This window comes from Delphinapterus leucas, chromosome 17 (assembly GCF_059928025.1).
Source record: "Delphinapterus leucas isolate spDelLeu-1000000601 "Yukka" chromosome 17, BTC_Dleu_Yukka2, whole genome shotgun sequence".
Classification (NCBI taxonomy): domain Eukaryota; kingdom Metazoa; phylum Chordata; class Mammalia; order Artiodactyla; family Monodontidae; genus Delphinapterus; species Delphinapterus leucas.
In genome coordinates, this window is record NC_143145.1 from 15,257,112 (window position 1) to 15,280,564 (window position 23,453).

A 23,453-nucleotide genomic window follows, 5' to 3' on the forward strand; every position below is an offset into this window, starting at 1 on the left:
TAGGCCCTTTGCCATGAATCTGGGCTGGGCTTATGACTAGCTTCAACTAGTGGAATGTAGCACAAGTGGCAGCGTGCTTTGCTTTGGTGCTCTTGGCAGCCTGCACTGCCATGTAAGAAGTGTGACAACCCTGCCAGAGGGTATGTGAAGTGGCCTGAGAGAAATCCTGCTATCCCAGCATATCAACTGAGCCCAGCCCCCAGCCAGCCCACAGCTGAATTCAGCCAATGAGTGACCACCATCAAAATCAGCAGAGGGCTTGTCCAGCTAAGCCCAGTCTGGATTCCAGAATAGTGGAATACAAAGGTTGTTGTTTTAAGCCACTCAGTTTGGGGAGCATTTGTCACATGGCAATAGATATATGAAATAGGACCAACTTGAACTAAAATAGTTATAACACTACCTCCTAAAAATAAGAATGGAGATATTTATGGAAAATAAATCTTTGGTTTGAGTGAAGTTAATTGACTAAGTTCACTCAATCACAGTCTGAGCATAAATCACAATTGAAAAGACTGGTGCTGCAGAGTAAATGAAGCAGGCTCAAAATGCTGACTGTATCCAGCGTCTTCTTGGAATTTGGTGTAGGATGTGCGTGCATTTTAAAATCAGGAAAAGGGGGGAAAATCAACTCCTAGTAGAGCCTAGAGATTTGTTTACGCTTTTTAATGCGAGAAACTTGAGATGGCTTTCCTCCTCTGAGGAAGGTATACTTTGTAATTCTGCACAGCTGAGAAAACATGTTTCCACTTCCCTCCAAACCTCACTCCTCACCTTCCAGCCGCGTGAAGAATGGTTGCAATCCCTCACACGTGCCAGGGGCTCTCGCATCTCTCTTCTTTGTTCGTGTTATTCCTCCTGCTTCTGTACCCTGTCCCCATCCATCCATTAACCTCCACACTCCACCCACTTTTTAAAAATATAAATTTGGTATTTATCACATACACAAGCAAGTAGGTAATGAAGAGAGAAATAAAGGCTTACATTTAAATGGAATCTTCATCTTTCTTTTAAGTGAAGAGGATTTGATGGTGTAGAGTCCTTGACAATTTGTTCTTCATGCTATGTGCTGACTCCTTGTGATTCTGGTTTTTTTCTTCCAGACACTCACAAACCATCTGCTTCATGACCTGCCCCTCGCTGCCTCTTCAACATGATCTTGTGCCACTCTCCCCCTTTCTCTTGATGCTGCAGCCACGTTGGCCTTCTTTCTGTGTCTCACACTCACCAGACATTTCTGCCTCAAGGTCTTTGTCATGCTGTTTCCTCTGTGGAAAACGCCTCTTCAAGTTGCTTGCAGGAGTGGCCCCTTCTCAATATTCAGACCTCGGTCCCAGATCCTCAGAGAGGCCTTTCCTGAATTCTCAGTCTAAATTTCCCTCTTGTCCTGCCACAGATCCATCTATCACAGCGTTTCTTTTTTACTTTTTTTTAAACCTTAATTAAAAATACTTTATTGCTAAAATGCTAACCATCATCTGAGCCTTCAGCAAGTCATGATCTCTTTACCGGTGGTACATTCCACCCACTTAGTCCTCTAGAAAATGTGCAGGTGAAGCTTCCACTCAGGGAAGAACTTCCTGACAACTCTCCTTCTGTGTCCCCAAGCAGGCTGACCCGCCCCTCCCCCAGCCCTCCACCCCACTCCCCGCTTTGGGACACCACCATACTCTGTTTTTTTTGTTTGTTTGTTTTTTTAGTGTATTTATTTTATTTTTGGCTGTGTTGGGTCTTCGTTGTAGTGTGCGGGCTTCTCATTACGGTGGCTTCTCTTATTGCGGAGCACGGGCTCTAGGTGCGCAGGCTTCAGTAGTTGTGGCTCGCGGGCTCTAGAGCACAGGCTCAGTAGTTGTGGTGCACGGGCTTTGTTGCTCCGCGGCATGTGGGATCTTCCCGGACCAGGGCTCGAACCCGTGTCCCCTGCATTGGCAGGTGGCTTCTTAACCACTGTACCACTAGGGAAGCCATATACTTTGTCTTTATCTCTATTACTTGGCTACACAATTCCTAGGATGGTTTGTTTGCTTATCTTTTGCTCCTTGTAGACCATGCATTTTTACTGGAAACGGAGAAATCCTACTGAGATGACACATGAATAATATGTGGCAATAACTGCACGATTACAACTTGGCCCAAGATCAGTAGTTTTCAAAGTTCTGGTTGCATCGAAGTTGCTTGTTAGGGCTTCCCTGGTGACGCAGTGGTTAAGAATCCACCTGCCAATGCAGGGGACACGGGTTCGAGCCCTGGTCTGGGAAGATCCCACATGCTGCAGAGCAACAAAGCCCGTGCGCCACAACTACTGAGCCTGCGCTCTAGAGCCCGCAAGCCACAACTGCTGAGCACGTGTGCCACAACTACTGAAGCCCATGCACCTAGAACCCGTGCTCTGCAACAAGAGAAGCCACCACAATGAGAAGCCCGCGCACCGCAAGGAAGAGTAGCCCCCACTCACCGCAACTACAGAAAGCCTGCGCACAGCAACAAAGACCCAACACAGCCAAAAATTAATTAATTTTTTTAAAAAGTTGCTTGTTAGAAATGCTTATTTTCAATTCCCAATCCAAGATAGTCTCATTCATTTGGGGCTGGAGGATCTGCATTTTAACAACTCCCAGGTGACCCTGATGTAATTGGTCAGGTGACTCCATTTTACAAACTACAGCCTGGGTTCATCACGTCTCCTCTGGCCTCTTACTACTTAACTCTGGGCGGTTTCCCTGCAGCAAAGGAAGAGCCTGGGATGGTATTTGGTGAAAAATCAGGGGGACACATTTGGGTAAAATGTTCCACCCTAAAAGTCAAAGGCATACACTAAAATAATAATTATTTGTTGATGTTATTTATTCCCATTTGCCCTGACTTCCTTTTCCACTAACAGTCAAGAACTGGCCTATTTAAAGCTGCTCTGGTTGACTTTTTTTCTTTTTTTTTTAAGGCACTGTGTGAATAGCTCCTCAAAGCTAGAAAAATTCATGCATTTGAAAATTGAATTGTGATGAGCTTATCTATCAGCTGCATGATGTTTCCTCAATCATTCTGTCTGGGCAATAAATCCATGATTATTGAAGGCAAGGGCTATTCATTAGATATGTTCATACAGTCCAGTTCAAAGGCCCAGATTATCTAAACTGACAGTAACTACAACAACTACCATTTATTTACCTGTTGCTTTGTACCAGGGTTGTGCTCAGTGTTTTACATCCATTTTGTTAATTCTCATTAATGCCTCTGAGACAGGTTTTACAGATGAGGAAAGTGGGGCCCAGAAAAATTTAAATAAGTGGTTCAAGGGGTAGAGCTAGGATTAAAACATAATCTGCTTGACCCCAGGACCTAGATTTCTGTACTACACTGCAGGCCAGCTACTTAGAGCGTGCCTTCGTAGGTTACAGATGGGAGACTGATGCCGGGGCACATGGCCATTTAATATCAGGGTAGAATTTAGGACCCAGGCCTCCTGACCCCTAGCATAATTTCCTTTTCATGACCTTACGTATGAAGGGGAAAAAAAAATAGGAAAACTAGGACCATTAGTGATTAATTCTGGTTAAGAAAAAAAGAGAGAGAGAGGAAAAGAAACTGATTTTCCTTTACTTGCTTAGATAATTTGGGAAAGTCTTGATTCCTCCGGAAATCGTGGTTTTACAAAAATACTTACCAAAGTCTAAATTACACTGTTATATATGGACTTGGAATGGATGATCTGGGCCCTTCCCTGTTTCCACGAACTGCTATTCCCCTGACTTTGTAGAAATGCTGAAACCATCACATGATCTTCTCGGTCCATTCTGAAGATTCTCAAAACCTCCGAAGGCCTTGTTAAACCCGTTCAACCACTGCAGAGCCTTCTCACAGATAACTGGCACAGGGTAATAGCTAAACCATGGCAGGTGTGTTTTAGACTGAGAGCAGGCTGGTTTTATGAAAACCCAGCAGCTTTTGTGAATATTAATATATAAACCAGAAGCAGAAAGCAGCACAGGCAGTGCCATGAGCAGCTAAGACTGTGGCTTGATGTGACCAAGACCCTACAACGTGGCAGAGGAGACCCCAGATCAGCAGGGGCTCCTGCGTTTACTCTCAGCTCTGCCCGTGACTGGTGAGACTTAGGCAAAGCTCTCAACCTGTGTGGATCTGGGTTTTTTGTTTTAAATTACACTAATATTACCTAAGCTGTTGGTGGAGGTGAGAATCAGACAAGAATGTCAAAGAATTTACCACGACTCTTTTCTCTGTATGTGTTTGTTTTGGTTTGGTTTGGTTTGGTTTGGCTTGTTCACTTATTTATTGTTGGATTATTAGTTTTTTAAATTCCACATGTGAGTGAAATCATACAGTATTTGTCTTTCTTCCTCTGACTTATTTCACTTAGCATGATACCCTCAAGGTTCATCCATGTTGTCACAAATGGCAAAATTTCATCTTTTGTTATGGCCGAGTAATCTTGTATATATACACCACATCTTCTTTATCCACTTATCTGTTGATGGACACTTAGTTCTAAGAGGGGGAGGGATGGGGGAGCAAAATGGGTAAAGGGGATCAACTGTTTGGTGACAGATGGAAACTAAATTTTTGGTGGTGAGCACACTGTAGGGTATACAGAAATAGAAATATGTACACATGAAACTTATATAATGCTATAAATCAATATTACCTTAATAGAACAAATTTAAAAAATTTTTAATTAAAAAATGTAATCAACTAAACAAAGAACTTACCACGTGTAAGCTGTTAGGAAGTTAAGTGTCATCTGCCATCTTTGCTGGTCGTTTTGTGGTTTTTCAACATAACTTCACAGCTGATGTGATCAAAATTACTGCTCACAGCAGGGATCCAGCCAGCACTTGGTGGAATAGAACTGCTGAATATTTATGATAATTGAGAACTTCAAAGATGAGTTTGAACTGTACAGATGTCACCCTTATCCCTTGTCTTCTGGCGATTTAAGAGCTGACAGGTTGTGCTGTTTCAAGATCTCTGTTGCCTAAAGTGCGGGGTGTATTCATTCACTATGATATGCAGGATGATTTGCAGGATAGACAAACACTTTAAATGTATAATTAGATATTTAATTTACTGTATATATTTTTAAGGATTCATTTGAAAAAAATAAGTTAAAATTGAGTCATTTAAAATATATAAAGCAAACAATAAGGATATGACAAAAAGCATGAAAATGGCATACAAATGTCTACAATTTAAGATCTACTCCTAGAATATAATTCCATAATTCCTTAAGCCAAACTCTTGGAGCCAGATGTGTTCCAGAATTCAGAGTATCTCTTATGTTACTTGACACCCCCAGAGGTAACTGGAACAGTACTCTGAAATCAAACACATTATTATTTCTGCAGTAAAACATATGAATATTCACTGTAAGTGAGACAAAGTCTACAAATAGACTCACATCAATTCATTTCAAGTATTGCAGCCAAGGGGACTTCCCTGGTGGTCCAGTGGTTAAGACTCTGTGCTCCCAATGCAGGGAGCAGGGATTCGATCCCCAGTCAGGGAACTAAGATCCCACGTGCTGCACAAGATCCCACATGCCACAAGGGGTGACCAGAAAAAACCAAACCAAACAAACAAAACGTATTGCAGCCAAATGAATTACAAAAAAAATATTGTTTTTCAGATGTTTTTGCATTTTGGAATTGTAGATAAGAGGTTTTTAACCTATAGTTAAACAGGCCAAGGGGAAAAAGAGGTAAATCCAAGAACCTTACACCTTAACTATTCTTTGTAGTTTATAGAACACTTTCCCTCTCATTATCTTATTTGTGAGGTAGACACCCCTGTATTATAGATGAGGGATCTGAGGCCCAGAGAGGCTAAGTGACTTAGCCACGGTCACACAGCTCAGCTGGTAACCAGGCAGGTCAGGACCAGAACCCAGGTCCCCTGCCTCCAGGTTTCTGGATCTTTCCATACCATAACCCACACATCATATAAATCTAAAGAGTCAAACTTGCAGAGGCTGAATTCTTGAACATGTTCCCTGGAGCACAGAGAGGCTTCCCTCTAGGGAAGTGTCTTATCAGACTGTATTCTGGAGGGGAAGGATGAGAGAGGAGGACAAAATCTTGACCTTTTAAAGCTGAACTACAGATGTATCCGAGGTAGTTGGTTCAATCTCTTCAGGCAGTACATAAAACCCAGCCCACGAACTTCCCTGGCGGTCCGTTGGTTAAGACTCTACGCTTCCAGTGCAGGGGTTTGGGGTTCTATCCCTGGTTGGGGAACTAAAAGCCCGTGTATTGCACGGTGCGGCCAAAAAAAAGAAAACCCCACAAAACCAAAAACAACAGCAACAGAACAAACAAAAAAACCCAGCCCAAACGCTTGTTATGGTCCAGTGTTATTTCAGAGGAGCCATTGCCTGCTACTTCCAGGAATTCTAAAAATAGTAAAATAAACATTTATTCACACCTGCTATATGCCAGGCACTCTTCCCCGTAACATTTTGGGGCATTATTACTACTCCCCTCCCCCAGAAGAAGAAATGGGGGTTCAGAGACGTGGCCAAGGTCCCATAGCTGATAAGTGACAAGTCAGGTTTGGGCCAGGTCTGGTTCTGCCTGGGGGCCACACACTCTTACCTGATACCTTGCACAGAGCAATGGCAGTGCTCTGGTTTTCCCATCTGCCCCTGGGAGGGTTGCCTTCTCCCCTGACCCCAGGCTGTTGATGAGCATGCAGACAGGACAGGTTGGTCTGAGGAGTGGGAACCACAAGCGCATTTTCCATGGTCATCCTGAGCGAGGCTTCAGATGAACTCAAGGAATGTTCTATTTGCAAGATGCAGATGCCAAGACCCTCAAGGATTGTGGGTGTGCTCCAACTGGGTCCTGTGTGTTGCATGCCTATTGTCTCAGAAATCCCAGTGCGAGTTGATTCAGCCTCCTGATTTTGATGGTACAGCCTCCAGCAGCAGGGAAGTTTGAGGAAGCTTGCTGTATTCAGGAAGCTACAGTGGGTGCATATGGTTGGAATATAAATGAATAGAGTTTGAGGAAGGACTGGGGACAAAGGTTAAATCATGAAGGGCCTTGTTGTTCTCACTAAGGAGATTAGATTTCATTCTCTGGGCAATGGAGAGTCACTGGTTTGGAGTTGGGGAATGACATGGTCATATTTCCATGTGTGATGTCTCATTTGACTTGGAAATCAGGGACTGTTTCCCTGAAGAGGTATCCGTTAACCCAGGACTGAATGGATGGATAGGATGTCAACCAGCAGAGATGGCTGTTCACTTAGGGCACAAGCAGCTGTGACAGCCAGACGTGTTCTGGGTTCACAATGACTTGAATCAAAACAAACCATTTCCATGTATTGAGCACCTACTATGTGCACTGGCATACATACACATATCACCTCTTTAATCATGGCAGAATCCCTGCAAGGAAAGTCATAGCTCCTAGAACACAGAGGTGGGATTCAGACCCATTCCCGTTAGACCCCAAAGCCCATTCTCTTCCCATCCCACAAGTTACCTGTCCTGTGGAGTTCAGTCTCGGCCCAGAGTACAGAATGAGGTGGGAGAACAGAGGCTCAGACAGAAATGAAAGTTGGCATCATATTTTAAAGAGCCTTGACAGCTTAGTGGCTGTTTCAAACTTGGTGTCTCCAGTTACCATACTGCTTTCAAATATACCTGTGCCCCTAATGGAGCTGTGTTCATCAAAGTGAGATTATTATGTGCAAGAGAGGAGTGTTCCCAAGGAAACAGTTTTAATCCAGGATTCGTTTCTGGCTTACTTTTCCTTTGTCTCTGTACTTTTCTCTAGTTTTCTGAGTCTATATACTCTATGTGAAAAGAGATGTTGTGAGAAAGAATTCTGCGAGCAGGCCACACTACAGCTGACACTGTTCAGAAGGCAGTGTTGAGGATCTAGAGATATTCCAGGGTTGGGTAAGATGTGGTGAATGTGAGTTGGATACGGGGCTGGGCCTGTGGGGTATAATCATCCTTAAGGCAGCCTTCCTGCACCCCTGCACCTCCTGAAGCTCAAGGCATTTACCATAGGAGTCAGCGCATACCTTTGAGGCAATCAGAAACAATTGCATGTTTATGTGTTCGGTAATGACCGAGAGAGAGTTTGGTGATGGGAGAAAGGTGAGGTCGTTGTGGATGGTGACAGGCAGGAAAGGCTCCCAGAGCTCACAGGAAAGGCCCTGGGTCTTGAAAGCTGTGCCTTCCTGGAGCCCAGATGCTGGCTGTCCCTGACTAACGGGCCCAGCTGGGGGGACAGCATGGCGATGGGCACTTCCCTGGTGTGAACACATTCCATGAAAGCTGATCCATTGATAGCATTGGGGCCTCCACACGCCAGTAGCACCAAAGATTAACCTGGTGTTGGAGTGGTTACTGCTACCTATCCCAAGGGATAGATAGATAGATATATTATTAGCAGCCAAACCTCCCTCCCCAAACCCTCTGGGATCATATGAACTAAAGTAAGACTGGGCAAGGAGGAGAGGTGAGCACCCAGAGGACCAAAGGTAACCTGAGTGTGGTTTCCCTTGACCCAGGCTTCGACCTGGCATTTCTAGAATAAAAGCAACCAGAGGGACTTTAAAAAATGATATTGTCAAAATCCAAAGAAGACCACTTTTTTGAAAAAGGACAGTGACTCTTTGCATACGTGTCATGCTAAAGTCCATGAAATGGCCAGTGCCCTCTCTTATCAGTGTACCTTTGACCCTCTTTTCTTTACATAAAGATTTCCTTATGTCTTTGGGAGCCGATCTGAGTCTTACCATTGAGCCCCTGGCGTACAGCTTCTCTTGACCTCACTCCCAGGTTCTCCCTTTCTGTCTTTCCAGAGGCTCTAGAATCTCACCCCTTAGATATTACCTTTCCTCACTCTGGCCCCACCGATCACTGGAGATTTCTCTTCTTGTTGCCTCTAAGGACAAGCAGACATGCTTCTCTTGTATGAAAGTTTTTTATTCTCCACAGATAGCAGAGAGACCAAAATACCAAGCCCAGGGAGGTCACAAACTTTAGGAAATCTTACCCAATTCGTGCTGTCACAGACTTTTTCTGGAGGTGCTGACAAGTGGAAAGTGGTCCAATCCTGGTCTAGCCACTTACCAGCTGCTGAGCTCGAGTGAATCAACTACTTAACCCCACCGAGCCTCAGTCTTCCCTCTGGAAAATGGGGACAATAGCACCTGCCTCCTGGTGTTGATCTAGAGATAGATGAGATCACACTCACAGCACCACATCTAATGCCCAGCATGTCATAGACGCTCCACAAAGAACAGTTTTTGCTGAGCTAGTCATTGGTAAAGCCCTTGGACCCCATCTCTCTGTCTTCACTCCTAAAAGAGAGGGGCATCCCTTTCTCTATGAAGACCACTTTTCAAGCTTATAGGCTACAGATGGAATATCCAGAATCATGGACGTCAACCAGTCTCTCCAGCCGCCCCACCTGTCCAGAGGGAGTGAAGTTCTGAGGATGCAGGATGGGGCCAGCATCCTCTTCATTGGGCCCATAGGGGTAAAATGTCCCCTGAGAGGAGTTCCTGGTAGTTCTCCTTTCTCACCAAAAAAAAAAAAGCCAACTGTTCTATCTCCTCCGTCTCAAAGCAGTGAACATGAGGCCACACCGTTGCTCCTGAGGTCAGGAGGCTAAGGTATCCAGCCATGTTCACCATCTTGGAACATGCTTCACATCAAAGCTGAATCTCTGTTGGGTCCTTGACCGTCTCTGCAGCTCTGTGTTAAAGGTTTTCTTAGAGATCAATCAGGTCAGAACTTCACCATCAGCTGGGAGAGTCAATCAATGCTCCATCAGGTTGGGTATTGGTCAGGCCAGCGAGGTGCCAGCGCTGCCCTCCTCTGAGGACCCACATCCATGGCAGGCCCGTCACTCCCACAGTCTCCCACAAGGTGTTCACACACTTTGAATCCTATTTAAGGTTTGGGATTGGGCTAGGGTATGGATCCCTACCATCACTCAATGGAAGTTCTCTGGGGCATGCACATCTGCCCCCTTGCCCTATGAGAGTATGATTGGATATGCAGAGCTACAAAGCACGCTTCACCACTCGTGGGAAAAGCAACCAATGCTTACTGAGTGCTCCGTGGTGCTGAACACCAGAATCAGAATGTCGCATGCATTATCTTGTTCTGTCTCTCAGTAGCCCTTTAAAAGCAGGAAAGAGAGGCTGGAAGAGGGCAGTGAGCTTGATGTTTCCCTAGGAACTCAGATGAAAAGTTTCTGTTTAGGAGTCAAATCAGGAAAACCCACTCAGTGGAGATTGGGAGCAAACCAAGCAAGTGTCTGTTGATGAGAAACCGAGGACTCTGGGAAACTGCAATCAAGGTGACCCGATCCTAAGGAGTCTAAGCAGGGGTCTTTGGAATCCACTCAACAGAAACTATTACCTTGTAGTTTATGGTTTGGTGAAAGACTAGGGGGCGGGGCAAAGGTGAGAATGAGGGTGAAGACAGAACAAGGAAAACCGTTAAGGAGCCAGGGGTGGGCTGAGCCTTTCAGATGCTGGCCAGCAGTGTGTCTGCTGCCCCATGGACATCAGCATTCCTATTTTTGGGTAGATGTTATCCTATCATGTATCAATCTACACACACCCCAACTCAGCATCGCCACTCATCAAGCAAGCTTCTGATTGTAATTTTGATGTCCAGGTATTTGATATATAGGGAAAGGCAGTGGAGAGGTGCTGAAGGGGCAGCTGGGCTTGATTGACAGTTGTACTTCTCATCTTAAACTAAGAAACAGGCATTCTGACTCGTGTCTCAGTCTCTAAGAAAAGGTGCATGCCCTGTATGCCCCAAGGTGGATGCTTCCCTCTGAGACCAGAACCGGTTACAACCTTCTGCAGCACATTCTCACACTGGCTCATTTGCACAAACTCTAAGAACAAGACACTCATTGTTCTAAATCAGTGAACGATCATGGATGCACTTAGTGGTTACTAATTAAGATAGCCACCCAAGGAGAACAAAATCATTAAGTGTAAAAACTGAAAGGGTTAAGGTGACTACAAGGGGATGCTCAAACAGGTGAACTGGAGGAGGTGCTTCAGAACCTCACATAGCACCAGATCTCCTCCCTTCCCAGAGATGAGTATATAAATCGGGTCATTTTGTCTCTACTGGGTAATCCCAATGTCCAGAGTGGATACAGTGAGATCCAAGGAGCAGTATTTATCTAATATTCACCAGAGCCTTTTCCTTTCCTTGGTGACTTTTATTATTTTTCTTTTTGCAGGAAAATACTTCACTTAGAAATGTCAGCAAATTGATAATGTTTATAAAGGGCATTTTAGTAACAGCACAAGGCTGGGAGGGAGATGACTCATAGGCGACACGGTTTCTGCCAGGGTCACTTTGTCCAGCTGTGCAGGTCATGCTAGAGTGTGTTCTCAGCACTGTAGTCTCTGCAATTGTCCCCCCCCCCCCCGCTCCCCAGCTTTTTTAGTGCGATATGTGGTATATCGGGGCTCTGGCCCATCTAGGGAGCTTATAAGGTAGTTGGGATTTGAGGGTTACAGCTGCATTGTGGAGCTCCCCACAGAACCTCGGATGTGAAACATTTCGCAAAGTGTAGGAACTGGGACTAAAAACTGTGAAATTCCTTTTGTGAGTGGTTTGGTGCATATTCATGCGAGGAGCATTCCAGTGGAGTGACTAGAAATGAACAAGGATCCCAGACACAGTAAGAAGCTGCATTGTAGACAGAAGTAACTGTCTGCTCCAGCCTCAACTTTGGGAGCCATGGTGTCTCTTCAGGAAGACTGATAGACCCAAAAGAAAAGTATCCTTTCAAGTGCTGTGGCTCTTCCCTCTCTGCCACTGTCCAGTGACACCTTAAATATAATTGGCTCTGGAAACAGAATTCCCCAAAGCCACCGTAGAAATGAGTCAGCGTGGCTTATCTTAACTCGTGAGTTGATGTCATAGAAGTGACTGAATATTGGGGAATGCAAAGAGACTGTATTAGTCACCTCCAGCTGCCATAACAAAGTGGCCACAGACTGGCTTAAACAAGGGAAATGAATTTTCTCACAGTTCTAGAGGCAGGAATCTGAGAACAAGGTATCTATAGGGTTGATGTCTTCTGAAGTCTCTCTCCTTGGCTTGTAGATGTCTGTTTTCTCCTTTTATCTTCCCATGGCCTTTTCCTGTTTGTGCACATCCCTGGAGTCTTTCTGTGTCCAAATTTCCTCTTCTTATATGGACACCAGTCAGATTAAATTAAGGCTCAGGGACTTCCCTGGTGGCAAGGTGGTTAAGAATCCACCTGCCAATGCAAGGGACAGGGGATTGATCCCTGGTCTGGGAAAATCCCACATGCCACAGAGCAACTAAGCCCATGAGCCACAACTACTGAAGCCCATGCGTCTAGAGCTCATGCTCCACAACAAGAGAAGCCACCACAATGAGAAGCCCGCGCACCAAGTAGCCCTGCTCACTGCAACTAGAGAAAGCCTGCGCACAGGAACGAAGACCCAATGCAGCCAAAAATTTAAAAAAATTTTTTAATTAAAAAAAAATTAAGGCTCAATCTTTTGGCCTCATTTTAATTTCATTGCCTCATTAAAGGCCCTGTTTCCAAATACAGTCACATTTTGAGGTCCTGAGGGTTAGGGTTTCAACATATGAATTTGGGGGCAGGGGGACACAATTCAGCCCCGTGAGCATTGTAGGGGAAAAAGAGATTGCACTCTCAGGGAGGCGTGAATGGCTGCCAGACAGAAATCTAACCAGAGATGCATCAGAGGCTCACCAAGAAATACAACACCCAGTCCTCCAGTCTGGGCCCTTGGATCTAAGTCCAACCTGTCTGGAGGAATGTGATGGGACAGGGCTCTGAGGAATTTGTAAATACCACAGCAAAGCAGAAGAATACCTCCACCTCGAGACCATCAAATCAAGGGGAATGAATGGGAAAGGGAACAGGCTGTTTCACTGAATAAGAAACTCCATATGGAATGTGAAGGGCCACTGGCCCCAGAGGGCTGCACTTCTCAGACAGTACCCATCACAGAGGACACACATGGCAATATCTGAACATAACTACACACCATCCCTACTGGTGTGGACAGTTAAGTTGAGGTAACACATGTTCAACCAGTGATGTATGTTAAACCTGAGTTTGTTGTATTAATCCTTCTTCTGTATGGTCCTTCTCATCTGTGAGAGATGATAATGAATGGCTATTAAAACTATTTACCTGTACAACCCTTTCAGGTGGGTTTTAATTGACAGCCAGGACCCAAAGTTAAACCAAAAGTAGATGTCAGCTCTGGGATTTGGACTCTAGCCTGGCTCACTCCATAAACCACATATATCACCACTGTGCTATGGTCTCATGCAGAAAGTTCTGGAAAGCAGGGCCTGGGGGCTGGACTCTCACCTTTGCCAGTAGCCAGGCAGGCCATCCTTGTTTCTGCCTATTCCCTTCCATGACAGAGAAGGGACCCTGGTGGAGATGGGGCCTATGGAAGTTACAAAGCTCCCTAGGCTCAGTAAGCAAGAATTGCCTTTGAAACAGTTTAAGTGTATCTCTGCCTACAGATAGCATCATGGTGATAGTGGTGGTGGATGGGAGGATTAATTGGTACTTCTTCTCTGAGCCTACATTCAATTTCCTTGGTTAGGGAAATTGGGCTTCTCAAGAGGTTGAGAAAGGAACATTGGTAATAAAGTTCAGAGAGATGGATTACACTTGGATATTCAACCTTTTCAATGCTAAGCAGTTGATTAAATCCTGCCTATTTGACAGTGATGGATGCCTGAGGAACTATTCATGCCCATTTCCAAAGAATGGCTTTTCTTGTGTCTAAACAAACTCAAGATGATCACTAATTGACCCCTTTCTCTGGAGTCCCTGCCAAGAAGCCAACTTTTGATAGGTTTCTAGAGCCCAAAAAGCATAGTATGGAGATGCTGATGGTGGCTGTCCATGGGAAAAGACATCAGTCCTTATGACAGTTTGATTCCCAGTTCATAGTAACTTGGGAATATAGTATGAAGGGTATTTTTTGGCCTATAGTAGAAAATGCTATTTATGTATTTAAAGAAGTGAAGAAGATCAAATAAATGTATCCAGTCACTAGACTGACATCTCTTTGAGGAGTCAGGGAGTTGAGTTGCCTTGATGACTTGTCACTCACACATTTAGTAGCAAAATAGCAGTTTAAACATTTTAAGAACTGTCCTCTAATATACTGGGAAGAGTATGAATCTGTTGATCAGGAGACATGGCTCCTAGCTCCACTCTTTGGTGATCTATTTATTCCAGTTCACAGCATGCCCTCAACAGGCATGTGTGGGATGAATGGATAAATGAATGAACTAGAAGAAAGACCTTGGGTGAGTCACCCTATTTGTCTGCCTCAGTTTTCTCATGTCAAACCTGGATAAAGTTTGACCTCTAGACCTCTCAGAAATGTGGTGAGGATTAGATGGAAAATAGAGAATCATAATCTTGGCTAGCATGTTTCAGTACTAACAATGTGATAGGAACTGTTCTAAGCGTTTACGTATCTCATCGTTTTTATTCCTAACAATGATTTTTTAGACCTACAGCAAAACTCCAAAGTGTATCTAACTATGTCTAATTCCCCTCATTCCAGTCTTGTTTGAACCCCTTTCAATCAGGCTTTTATCTCCACCCCTTCACCGAAAGGGTTCTTGCTAAGGTCACCCATGACTCCACATCATTAAATCTCTTGCCAGTCTGTACTCATCTTATTTGATCTCTCTCTTCAGCATCTGCCCCAGTTGGTCCCTCCCTCAGACCCAGTTCCTGCCACCACAACCCCACACACTGCCGGTCCCCCTTCCCGTTTTCCATGATTCTTAGTGGGGAAGACCTTTAGCAGACTGTGGGGTCCCTTCCTTGGCTCTGTGAGGGAACTTAATCCCCACTCCACCTCACGTACTGAGGGACTTTATTGACAGTAATAATACAACCAGTCCCTTCAACCAAAGTTTTGGGAAAATGGAAAGTCACACACTTGCAATCTAGCCCAACCCTCCCTGTTTGATAGGTAAGAAACCAGGGCCCCCAGGTCACACAATTAGCTAATGGTAGGGCCAGGACTAAGCCCCCAGCTGCTTGCCTCCTAGCCCAGTGCTCCAGAAAGCAATGTCTCCTGCAAGAAAAAAAAAAACACAGAAAACAAAGACTATAATGATCTACAAATCAAGGCTACACAACTTTGCTTCCAATATTGCACTCCAACTTTCAAATAATTTGGAATTTAAAATGAGGTTTGAAAAGTGTCCGAAGTTTCACATTTTCTTTAGCTAATAAAAAATTTAACTTTCCTGAAAAGTCTTACTGTCATCACTCTTAAGCTGTGTCTGTCAGGGGCCCAGGTGTTGTTTTTGATGAGAAGGTGACCTCAGAGGATACTGTCCAAGGACAACAGAGGCAATAGAATAATCCAAGTCAAGCTCAGGGTGGAGTGGGTTGCTTTTGAGCTTTCTTCCGTTAACCTAAAACAATAAAAAGGCCAGCTATTTAACCAGCGACATAGGTTTATTCAGGAGCAGCAAAGAATTACAATTCAGACGCGCAACTATGGAGAACCACATGCAAGTCCAGTAAAGCAAAGGAGAGGAAACTCTTACAGAGCAGAAAGGGAAGTTGGGAGGAGCTAGTACGAACAAAAAAGTCCATTGGAGGAAACTGGGAGTTCAAAGTATAGTGGCTTTTTATTGGTTGAGTTTGACAGTCTCTCATTGGCTGAGCTGTTGCCAGGCAAGGAGAAAATCTTTATTCCTCCTGCTGGCACTAGTAAAGCAGTGTTGATTCGTGCTGGAGATGCAAAGTAGGTCTCTTTCTGTTGGGATCTGTATTGACCTGGAGTGGTATGTGCATGAGAGCTCCCCACTTCTGGCCTCCCGACTCTATTTTAGTGAGGTTTTCCATTATTAATTTTCACACTTTACAGATATTCTTAGACCTGCTTTTGAATATATTGTACCATTTATTGAGCCTCTATTATGTGCCCAGCATTGACTTTTATTTGGACACATTATGACATTGAACACTCACAAAATTCTATGAAATAATAATAACTACTATTTATTGATCGACAACTATGTGCCAAGAACTTGACATTTACTACCGACAATTCTCACAAACCCACTCCCTTCCTCACTGTTCCTTCAAGGCCAGAAACCCAGGTCAGTGTTTGCTATCCATCACTGGTCCTTGCAGGAAACATGGGCACTATTCCAGTTTCACATGTGAGTAAGTAGGCATGAAGGGATTCTGTGATGTGTCCAAAAACACACAGCAGTGGTGAGTTGACCCCAGGGCAGCCCAACCTGTTTACTTACCACTCTGCTTATTGCTATGGCCTCGTTAAATTCTTCTACCCAGGTCAAACTGGGAGCATGTAGCTCTCCAAGTTAGAAACTAGTTTCTGGAGATTAGAAACTCCCAACTGGGTTGTTTAAGATAGTTCCAAGCACTTCCAAGAAGAGTCCACTGCACTTTCTAACGCTAACCCAGGCTATTGGTCAAGCTTGGGAAGCTGGGAGCACATCACTTTTCCATGGAGCCCACCACCAGTTCATTACCTCCCAGGCAATCACTTTCTGGATGGTGAGAAAAGCATTCTCTAAGTACAAGAACCCTTTTGAAAGCCCCACAAGAGATTGTAAAAAGCTCTGAATGTTGTTTACAAAGTAACAGATTAGGAAAAGAAAACTGAAGGTGGCCCTGTGCCAGAGAAGAAAAGTTTGTTGTTGTTTTTTAAAAAAATTAATTTAATTAATTAATTTTTTATACAGCAGTTTCTTATTAGCTATCTATTTTATACACATCAGTGTATACATGTCAACCCCAATCTCCCAGTTCAGCCCACCCCACCCCCCACTCCCCCACCCCCGCTTTACCCCTCTTGGTGTCCATACATTTGTTCTCTACATCTGTGTCTCTATTTCTGCCTTGCAAACCGGCTCATCTGTACCATTTTTCTAAATTCCACATATAAGCATTAATATACGGTATTTGTTTTTCTCTTTCTTACTTCACTCTGTATGACAGTCTCTGTGTCCATCCATGTCTCTACAAATGACCCAATTTCGTTCCTTTTTATGGCGGAGTAATATTCCATTGTATATATGTACCACATCTTTATCCATTCATCTGTCGATGGGCATTTAGGTTACTTCCATGGCCTGGCTATTGTGAATAGTGCTGCAATGAACATTGGGGTGCATGTGTCTTTTTGAATCATGGTTTTTTCTGGGTATGTGCCCAGTAGTGGGATTGCTGGGTCACGGTAATTCTATTTTAAGTTTTTTAAGGAACCTCCATACTGTTCTCCATAGTGGCTGTATCAATTTACATTCCCACCAACAATGCAAGAGGGTTCCCTTTTCTCCACACCCTCTCCAGCATTTGCTGTTTGTAGATTTTCTGATGATGCCCGTTCTGACTGGTGTGAGGTGATACCTCATTGTAGTTTTGATTTGCATTTCTCTAATAATTAGTGATGTTGAGCAGCTGTTCATGTGCTTCTTGGCCATCGGTATGTCTTCTTTGGAGAAATGTCTATTTAGGTCTTCTGCCCATTTTGTGAGTGGGTGAGAAGAAATGTTTAATGAACAAGAAAAACAAACAGGGAATCGAGAACAGGGCTGTTTTTTATTTTCGTGGGATTTTTTTGTTCTGCTTAACTAAATGATTCTTTTGTGTCAATCCTTTGCTATAAACATAGGCTAATCTTCCTTTCCTCCCCCAAACACTGGACAGATTTTTGCCCATAGCTTGTTGTATGGCAGAAAGGAAGGATATTTATTATGTACTATGTGAAATAGTCCACTAGCGGTGTTGGATTCATCTGTTCAGGTCATCTTCACCCAGTCCAGTGAGGTTAGCTTCATTTTCAGACTCTCCTCTTGTCATCTGATCCCCCGCTGGTTCCATCCACTAGCTGGACTGAATTAGGAGCCAGAGGAACCTGGCTGACTCAACCTTTAAAGTTTAGCCTCCTTGGGCATTGAGGAGGTTTTGAGGGTGGAGAGTGAATCTGGAGGGACAAGTGGAGACTGCACATCACAGCACCCATGCTGACTGCCTGGAGGTGGGCATGATGATCACAGTGATCCAATAAGGAACTTAACCTGGCTTTGAACTTGGCTCATTGATCCTGCAGAGGACTGGGGCTCATAAGCAAGACCAGGTCCTCTCATAGAACGTCCTCAGGATCTTTCCAAGCCTAGAAAGCTACACCTGCTGGCAAGAAGCCATTTGATAGAGTGGACAGGGGACCAACTAGGAGCCAGGAGACCTGGGGTCCAGTGCAGTTTCTGCCATGTAGGGTGTGTAACCATGGGCAGGTGTCCTTTTTCTTCTTCTTATGTTTTTAAATAAATTTATTTATTTTATTTTATTAATTTTTGGCTGCGTTGGGTCTTCGTTGCTGCGCATGGGTTTTTCTCTAGTTGCGGTGAGTGAGGGCTACTCTTCATTGCGGTGTGCAGGCCTCTCATTGTGGTGGCTTCTCTTGCTGTGGAGCATGGGCTCTAGGCACGCAGGCTTCAATAGTTGTGGCACGTGGGCTCAGTAGTTGTGGCTCATGAGCTGTAGGGTACAGGCTCAGTAGTTGTGGCGCACGGGCTTAGTTGCTCCGCGGCATGTGGGATCTTTCTGGACCAAGGCTCAAACCTGTGTCCCCCGCAGTGGCAGGTGGGTTCTTAACCACTGTGCCACCAGAGAAGCACTGTTATTCTTTTTTAATTAAAGATTTTTATTTTGGGGGGCTTCCCTGGTGGTCCAGTGAATAAGACTCCATGCTTCCAATGCAGGGGGCCCGGGTTCGATCCTTGGTTGGGGAACTAGATCCCGTATGCATGCCACAACTATGAGCCTGTGTGCCACAACTAAAAAAGATCCCGCGTGCTGCATCTAAGACCCAGGGCAGCCAAAATAAAAATAAATAAATATATATATTTTAAGATTTTTATTTCTTTTTTTTCCCCCCCAGTTTTATTGAGAAATAATTGACATATATCATTTATAAGTTTAAGGCATACAACATGATGGTTTAATTTACATCTATTGTGAAACGATTATCACAAAAGGTTCAGTTAACATGCATCTTCTCATATAGATACAATAAAAAGAAAAGAAAGAAGAAAAGAAAAAAATGGAAAAAATATCTCCGTGTGATGGGGACTCTTAGGATTTACCTTCTTAATAACTTTCCTTTGTAGTCGTCATGTTGTACACTGCATCCCTAGTACTTACTTATCTTATAACTGGAAGTTTGTAGCTCTTGATCACCTTCCTCCAATTCTCCCTCCCTCCACCTTCTGCCTCTGGTAACCACAAGTCTGATCTCTTTTTCTATGCGTTCGTTTGTTTTTTAAATTCCACATATTAGTGAGATCATTAGTGAGACATTTTTCTGTCTCTGTCTGACTTATTTCACTCAGCATACTGCCTTCAGGGTCCATTCATGTTGCCTCAAATGGTATGATTTCCTTGGTTTTTTGTAAATGGCTGATTAATATTCCATTGTGTGTGTGTGTGTATATATATATATATATACTATATATATAAATATAAATACATATAATATATATTTATATATAACATATGTTTATATATTATATAACATATATAATAATTATATATAATTTATATAATATATAAATATAATATATTATATTTTTATATAATATTATATAATGTATATAATATAATTTATATAATTATATATAATATATATATAACATCTTTATCCATTCATCCATTTATGGGCATCCGTTTAAGTTTCCATGTCTTACCTATTGTAAATAATAGTGCTATGGGGGTGCAGATATCTTTTTGAGTTAGTGCTTTCATTACTTCTGAATATATTCCCAGAAGTGGAATTGCTGGATCATCTGGTAGTTCTCTTTTCAACTTTTTGAGGATCCTCCGTACTGTTTTCCATAGAGATTGTACCAACTAACATTCCCACAATCAGCGCACAAGGGTGCTGTTTTCTCCACATCCGTGCCAGCATTTGTTATCTCATCTTTTTGATAGTAGCCATTCTAACAGGCATGAGGTGATATCTCACCTGCCTGAGCCTTACCTCTAGACCATTCATTGCACTTGGTTTGAATGGGGCCTGGGCATTGGTGTTTTATAAACATGCTCCGGGTTATTCTCCTGTTCATCCAGGATTGAGAAACACTGCATTAGACCATCACCTCCAGTTCTGGGATTCCACTTTCGAGGATTAAGATCCCTTTAGTTCTAAAACTTTACTTTTCTATGGAAATAGCAAGAAGGAAATAAGCATTTTACTGAGGATCTGATAGCACATTTGTGATACTTATTCCTTATAATAGTCTCTAGGCTGTCATAGTTATCATGCCCATTTTCATAGTTGAAGTTACTGAGGTCAGAAAGTTTTGACATTCATTCAGCAATGTTTACTGAACATATACTGTGTGTCAGGTACTGTTGTAGGTGCTGGGGACACATGCTGAACGAAACAGACCAAGTCCCTGCTCTCACGGAGCTCATGTCCTAGTCTAGGAGATGGATAATTAGGGCTACCAAAAGTTCCTCATTTGTCTGGGATCATGAATACCTGTTATTTTTAGCATGCCTTTTGGATTATTGAATTGGGTGGTCAAGGAACACGTCCCTGAGGAGGTGACACATGAAGGCAGATGTGAATGGCAGAGACCTGGGACACCAGGCAATGGGAACAGTAAATGCAAAGACCCTGAGTCAGGAATAATCCTGTCGTGCCAAGGGACCAAAGAGAAGGCCCAGTGAGCACCTGGGAGATGGGAGGAGATAAGGTCAAAGAAGTGGGTAGGGCAGGTCTTGGGAGCTTTGCTGGGGACAGTTTGGATTTTATCCTAAGTACAATGGGAAGGCTTCAGAGAGGTTTAAGCTGAGGAGAGCCAGGATCTAATTCAGTGGTTCTCAACCAGGAAACATTCGGCAATGTCTGGAGACATTTTGGTTGTCACAATTGGGGATGGGGTTGGGTGTTACTGGCATCTAGTGGGTAGAGGCCAGGGAAGCTGCTTAACATCCTACATCACACAAGACAGAAACCCGACTCCCCACACATAACAAATTGTTATTCAGCCCAAAATGTCAGCAGTGCTGAGGGTTTTAAACGATCATTTTGCACTGTTGTTGGGAATGTGAAATGGTGCAGCCATTGTGGAAAACAGTGTAGCAGTTCCTCAAAACATTAAAAATATTATTACCATATGAGCCAGCATTACCACTTCTGGGTATTTATTCAAAAGAATTGAAAACAGGATCTCAAAGAGATATTCATACACCCACAGTTATAGCAGCATTAATCTCATAGTCGAGAGGTCGAAGCAACACAAATGTCCATTGACAGATGAATAGATAAACTAAATGTGGTCTATACATACAATGGAATATTATTCAGCCTTAAAAAGGAAGAATATATTGACACATGCTACAACATGGATGGACCTTGAGTAATTATGCTCTGTGAAATAAGCCAGTTACAAGAAGACAAATACTGTAATGATTCCATTTATATGAGGTACTTAGTGCAATTAAACTCATAGGAACAGAAAGTAGAATGGTGGTTGCTAGGGGCTGGGAGTGGGTAGGAAGTGGAGAGTTGTTTAATGGGCACAGAGTTATAGTTTTGCAAGACGAAAATGTTCTAGAGATTGATTGCTCAACCATGTGAATATACTTAACACTATTTAAAAGTGGCTAAGATGGAAAATTTTGCTATGCATGTTTTACCACAATTTAAAAAAAAGATCAGCTCACCCTGGCTGTTGAGTGGAGAATGAACTGTTGGGTGACAACTATAGAAGCAGAGAAACTGGTTAGCAGGTTATTGCAGTAATCTAGACTAGAGATAATGGGGGCTTGCCTGTAGTGGATAGCAATGGAGATGGGAGAAGCGGCCAGATTTAGGACATCTTTTGGTGGCGGAGCCGAGAGGGCTTGCTGATGGTTTGGATGTGGGAATTAGGCCATATGCCCAAAGTCACTCTGCTGATAAATGGCAGAGCTGGGACTTGAACACAGGGCTGACTCCAAAGCCCATACTCTCACTTTCTCTCCAAAGTCACAATTTCCAACATCTTCTAACAGACTAAAATCTCACTGGGATAGCATTTCTTACCATTTTGGTCCATTTCATGCTATTGGGTAGGTGACAATTACTTTACAATATTGTCTTCTAAAAAATGCCATGACATATATTTCTCAAAGCCCTAAGCTTTCAAACACTGTTGTTTTTGTTTTTTAACATCTTTATTGGGGTATAATTGCTTTACAATGGTGTGTTAGTTTCTGCTGTATAACAAAGTGAATCAGTTATATATATACATATGTTCCCATATCTCTTCCCTCTTGCGTCTCCCTCCCTCCCACCCCTCTAGGTGGTCACAAAGCACCGAGCTGATCTCCCTGCGCTATGCGGCTGCTTCCCACTAGCTATCTATTTTACGTTTGGTAGTGTATGTATGTCCATGCCTCTCTCTCGCTTTGTCACAGCTCACCCTTCCCTCTATTTCAGCTCATTGCCCACGAGCTGGTCTGTCTGCCAGCAGCTCCCAGCTACACTGCCTCGTTTGCAGTTGTGCTTTTGTGAAGCTTCAGTTGTGAGGGAGAACTGCAGTAATCAGCCTGTGGTTTTCCGTTTCACCTGTGGATTGAGTTCAAAGACCGTATTCATGCTGGCAGCCAAAACTCTTCTAATTCTGCGGATATCGCTTCCAGTGCCTGCTGGGGGCAGACAGCAGGGGGTGATCTCTTAGAAACTTGTTTTCACCTCTGCTCCTTCAATGTTGAGGCTGCTAGGAAACCAGACAAACATCAGAGAAAGGGCTTTCTGAGGTCACCTGAGACCCAGCTTGTGTTAATGGCCACAAATTGCAATCAAGCTTCGGCGGTTGCCAAGGTCTCCCGAAGAGGTCGAGTTAAGGGTGCTGTGTCTGCATTGCAGGGCTGGTTTATTCTCCTTTTCCTTGACTTTTTTTTTACCTGGCCCAAGGAGAGGCCCATAGGGAACTAAGTCATCAAATCTGGGAGGCCAGTGAAGCCTTGGTCCTCCATTCTCTGTTGTTATGGAGAGCATGCTTGGATCTGGGCCAAGCAGAAACTTTCTGCCATCTCTGAAGAATGCATCTTCTCAGCAAATAATGGCATCACACATATGTGGGTGGGTAGAGAAACCCAACAACCTCTTTGAGAGTTATTCTTACGGACTCCTCCCCTATTCTTTTTTTTTTTTCACACACACACACACTGTATTTTATTTTTACAAGAGATAAATAAACTGACACCAAGCATTGTAAACGTATGACCACAACAAAAGCAGCAATGATTGCAATTACCAAACACGAAACACACTCAAACTAGGTCATAATATTGACATTCAGTCCAGGAATCCTCCACTGTAGCAGCTCCTTTACTTTGCAGTGAAAA

The 23,453-nt window shown here is 43.5% G+C and overlaps 1 protein-coding gene across 7 annotated transcripts in view; it reads left to right on the forward strand.

Moving 5' to 3' along the window:
- The window catches only part of TMEM65 (transmembrane protein 65), an 86,805-nt gene extending 63,352 nt beyond the window's left edge, over positions 1–23,453 (forward strand). For all 7 annotated transcript variants that reach the window (XR_016388316.1, XR_016388313.1, XR_016388314.1 and 4 more), the window contains one exon: positions 1–23,453. This exon is cut by the window's left edge. The gene's annotated coding sequence lies outside the window, so the exon portion shown is untranslated.